The sequence below is a fragment of the Henckelia pumila genome, chromosome 4 (assembly GCF_033568475.1).
Source record: "Henckelia pumila isolate YLH828 chromosome 4, ASM3356847v2, whole genome shotgun sequence".
Taxonomy (NCBI): domain Eukaryota; kingdom Viridiplantae; phylum Streptophyta; class Magnoliopsida; order Lamiales; family Gesneriaceae; genus Henckelia; species Henckelia pumila.
Window position 1 is genome coordinate 206,757,788 of NC_133123.1, and position 5,522 is coordinate 206,763,309.

A 5,522-nucleotide genomic window follows, 5' to 3' on the forward strand; every position below is an offset into this window, starting at 1 on the left:
AAAATCCAGTCTGTGAATTTTGAATTACAGTCTGGTTCAACGGATCAAATTCGTTAATTCTCTTCGTAGAAACTTCTGATAGATTTTCAAGTGCAATCTATCAGAGAGATTAAATCTCTGTTCGTGGACCTGATTGAAGAACAGTTCGTCCATCAGTTCCTGGGAGATACAACAAGAGCAGAGCAATCTGTTGGTGTCCATAATCTCGATTCGAGATTGGAGGTAAAAAATTTATAATTGTTATTTAATTTTTACACACACAATTTAATCGTCAAGTTTTGATACCCATTATGGAATCGTTCCATATAAAATTTTCAAACTTCCGCTGCACCGGGTATCAATTCTGATTGATCTGATCGCCGTTCTCCAACAGTGGTATCAGAGACAGGTTGCTCAGATCAAGCGATTAAATTAATCGATTGTACGAAAATTTTTAAAGCCTCGGTTTTTGAAACAAAATAAATATTTTAAAATAAAAAATAAAAAAAAAAATTTTCGGGCAAAACTTGGGCAGCGATTGGATCGCTGCCCGGGGGGGGGGGGGGCAGCGGTGGTCGCGGCCCCGGGCAGCGCAGGACAGCGATCGTCGCTGCCCTAGGGGCAGCCGGGCTGCCCGGCCCGAGCCCCTTTGGGGCGCGGGCTGCCCGGGAGTGTCCCGGGCGGCCCGCGAAAAATTAATTTTTAATTTTTAAAATTAAAATTTTAATATGTTAAAATTCTATTTTTGGTCCGATCGAAAATTGTTTTTGATTGGTCCACGAGGCGTCGGATCGAATTGTTCGAGTCCGAAAATTTTAAAATTGATTTTTGGATAAATTTGAATTTTTGGAAAATTTATAAATTTTATCCGTTAAATCAGATTTTATGAAATTAATTATTTTTGGTACAATTGATGATAAAATATGATCTTATGGATATATTGAGTAAAATATGATTTTATGTATAAAATTGGATTTTATATGTAAAATATGATTTTATTTGATAAAAAGATAAAATATGATTTTGTATGTAAAATAAGATTTTATATATGGAATATGATTTTATCCTTTTAATTTAAATTGCCATTGCATGTTATCCAATAAATTAATTTTGAATTAAATGTTATTGGATAAGGATGATCGATTGCCATGACCAATTTTGTAGGTGTATGTTAGGAATTTATATTTGTTTTTATTGTTGTTGGATTTATTAATGGGTCTGGTTTATGGCCCAATATGAATTGTCATATGTAATAAACGTGAGCCTGGTTTATGGCCCGTTCCCACCCCTTAAAAATGTATCCCCTACTTGTCATTGTTATTTATTGTAAATACATTATATTTAGTGGGAGATGAAGATTTGAAGACGGAGGTGGGCCCAGCAAACAATAAAGACAGAAGAAATGTAAATTGGAAGCTCAATGTAATAGTGAAACGACCCTAACTCTATAATTAATAAATAAATATGCGGAAAATTTTTTTTTTTATATACTTACTAAATAAAATATGTACATATATGCACTGAACAAAAAAATTTAAAAATAAATAAATAAATAAACAATTAAATACTTAAATAAAAATGCATTCTTCAATTAAAATAAATATCTGAGTCAAACATTTAATTAAAAATACTGCATAAATAAAATGATTAAAATTTGCATGCACTGACAATATTCAATAAAATATTCAAAACTCACAACCACTGAAAAAAAAATAATATAAAATGTGTAACATGCTGACATAATCAAAAACATGCATGTGACTCAGACATCTATCACGGTCACGGGGTCACTGCATGCCCGCTCATACATCCTCGCCTCCGGTGGGTACAACCTCATCCTCAACGTACTCACCTGCACCATACCAGTGTAGTGAGCCTAGAGGCCCAACATGCTAACATAACAAGGGTTTAAAATAATTTAAAACAATTAAATACTAATACATACATATACATGAATGAGCATGCTTGAAAATTTCATAACATAACATAACTTAACTTAAATAACATAATACATAAACATTGTTGAGCAATTATTTTCTAACATCGCAAGGTTGTATCCGTAGTGTAACCTTAAATCATACATTAAATACTGATCAGCGTGGAAACCAACGTACGTGGCGGTGACAAATCACCTCTTAAATTGGCAGTAAACTGCCCTTCAATATTTCACATATGGGGACGAATCCCCCTTAAATTGTCACACTACTTCAACTTCCAACATAAAATATTTTATTATTGCTCAACCTTAAACATTTAATTATGCATAAAATTATTTCATGAATGCATGTGCTTAAATAAAAGGTGTGTCCTTCATATATATTTAATTTAATTTCTTACTAACATATAAATATTAAAATAACTTCAATGCATAAAATAATTAAATATATAATCAGGACACATGCAAATTTCTCACGGATGGTCCTGGACTGTGGCCCTAACACTCAAGCCCATTTACTTAAATCTGGCCCATTAACACTGAGACTGGCTCATTAACATAATTAAGCCCAATAAAATTGTTCTAAGCCCAAACAAAATAATTTAAAGCCCATAAAACATTCTAGGCCCAATAACAACTTAAACTGGTCCAATGGGCCCAAAAGCCCAAAGACTGGCCCACTAACTTTTATGGGCACAAAAGCCCATAAAATTAATGGACTAACTTAATTAAAATTTTAAAAGCCCAAATAAAATTATTCGGGAGTCCAAATAATTTTATTTCTAATTAATAGGCCCAAAAATCAATTAATTCATAAAATATTTTAAAAATAAAAAGACTCGAGCCCGGCCCACCAAACCCAGACCCGGACTCACTTAACCCGACCCACGACCCACTGACTTGACCCGGATCCAAGAACCCGACCCGGACCCAGCCCTAACCCTAAACCCGAACTCATCTCTCTTCTCCTCCTCGGCCGCCGCGTGCAGCAGCCCTTCTAGGGCTGCTGCTGCCCTGCTCCGGCCACCCCTGGCCGGAGCCCCGCCGCCCAAACGTAGCCCACGTCTGGGCGGTCCTAACCTAGCCAAGACCCCAGCCCCATGCAGCCTGAACCGCCAAGGCCGAGCCCTCTTCCTCGAAACCCTAGCTGCGCACCCCATGGAGCCGATCGCCTCTTGTCTTGATTCTAGGCTCATTTGGCTTGAGCCCCTCGAGCCACTTGAGCCTAGACCCCCCTTAGACATCCTACCAACCTTGACCAGCAGCTAGAACGATCCATGGCTTGTAAAAAAAAACGTGAACATGATCAACAATTTCAAGCACCATATGCATACCTCAAAACCGATAGAATTTCTTAAAGAAACATAAATAAAAAAAATCGATGCATACACACACACACTATAACACTGATATTGTACGAAAAATAGAGAATAAATCATGCCTTTCACCGTAAAAACGAAGAGAAAACGAGCGTGAGACGATTTCGGGACGACGGGGGCGATGACAATCGACTTGGACCTTCAAAAACCGAGGCTATGGTGTTCTTTCTTGTGGGAAGCCGATGAAGAAGATGATGGAGAGGGGAGGGAGGCGGCTAAGAGCATGAGGGATCGGTGGGTTTGGGGTAGATTAGGTTAGAGTTTTATTTTTAATTAAAATAGGTTTTAAGATAATTAAAAGTTTTAAATATAAAACCTAAAATTTTAAAACTCTAAATAAAAACTAAAATCTGATAATTTAAGTTAATCATATACAAAATCCCGAAATTATAAATTTAGGGAATTTTAAAAATACTAAAAAGTCAATATTTTGGCTTATTTTGAATAAAAATGGACTCCTAAAATTATATAAAATTAAATACTAAAAATTTTGAGATAATAAAACTCAAAATAATATTTTAGGGCTCTAAAAAGACTCATGAAATTAATTGGCTAGAAAGTTGTCATCTCGTCCGTCCACGGTCCCGTCTACGCGATAAAATAATTAAAATACTAAAAATCATAAAAATCACTAATTATGGGTTAAATGCTTAAAAATAAATTAAATCATGCACAAATAATTCACATAATTATTTAACCCATAAATCTAAAATTTAAATAATTAAATATCCTAATTATGTATGCGGATTTACGTATTTAAAATACCGGGTGTTACAATTCTCCCCCTCTTAAATTGAATTTCGTCCTCAAAATTAAAGTACTTACCCGAACAACTTCGGGTAGCGAGTCCTCATGTCTGCCTCGGTCTCCCAAGTAGCTTCCTCCTCTGAGTGATTCAGCCACTGGACTCTGACCATCGGTATGACCCGCGTCCTAAGCCTCCGCTCCTCCCTTGCCAAGATCCGCACTGGCCTCTCCTCATACACTAGATCTGGTGGCAACTGTAAGGGCTCGAAATCCAACACATGCGACGGGTTGGAGACATATCTCCGAAGCATAGATACATGGAAAACGTTGTGCACTGCCGCTAGCCCTGGAGGTAGAGCTAAACGGTAGGCCAACGTGCCAACTCTCTCCAAGATCTCGAATGGCCCTATATACCTCGGATTAAGCTTGCCTCTCCGGCCAAAACGCACTACTCCCTTCATAGGTGACACCTTCAGGAATACGTGATCACCTACAGCGAACTCCAAATCTCGTCGTCTGGCATCTACATAACTCTTCTGCCGACTCTGAGCAGTCCTCATCCGATCTCGAATCTGAGTCACAATGTCAGCTGTCTGCTGCACAATCTCAGGACCCAGCAAAATCCGCTCACCAACCTCATCCCAATGCACAGGAGATCTGCATCTCCTCCCATACAATGCTGCATAAGGAGCCATACCTATAGACGACTGAAAACTGTTGTTATAGGTAAACTCCACTAATGGCAGTCTAGTCTCCCAAGAGCCCCGAAAATCAATGACACAAGCTCTCAGAAGATCCTCGAGAACCTGGATCACCCTCTCAGACTGGCCATCTGTCTGGGGATGAAATGTTGTACTGAACAAAAGCCTCGTCCCCAAAGCTGTGTGCAGACTCTTCCAAAACGCAGATGTGAATCTCGGATCCCTGTCTGACACAATAAACACTGGTATGCCATGCAGTCTAACAATCTCTCTGATGTAAAGCTCTGCATACTGTGTCAAAGTATAAGTAGTCCTCACCGGCAAGAAATGAGCTGACTTGGTGAGTCTATCCACAATCACCCAAATCGCTGTGCAACCTCTGGCACTCCTCGGTAAGCCAACCACAAAGTCCATCGTAATATTCTCCCATTTCCATTCCGGAATAGGAATAGGTCTAAGAAGTCCTGCTGGACGCTGATGCTCTGCCTTGACTTGCTGACAAGTCAAGCACTCTGACACCACTCTCCCGATGTCACTCTTCATCCTGGGCCACCAATACAATAGCTGCAAATCTTTGTACATCTTCGTACTTTCGAGGTGAATGGAGTACGGAGATGTGTGAGCCTCTGCTAAAATCTCAGCTCTCAACTGATCGACGTTCGGTACCCACATCCTACCATGGTACTGAACGATACCATCCTCCACTGTATACAAGAGATTACCTCTAGCCTCATCTCTCTGTCTCCATCGCTGCAACTCATCATCAGTAGACTGTCCCTC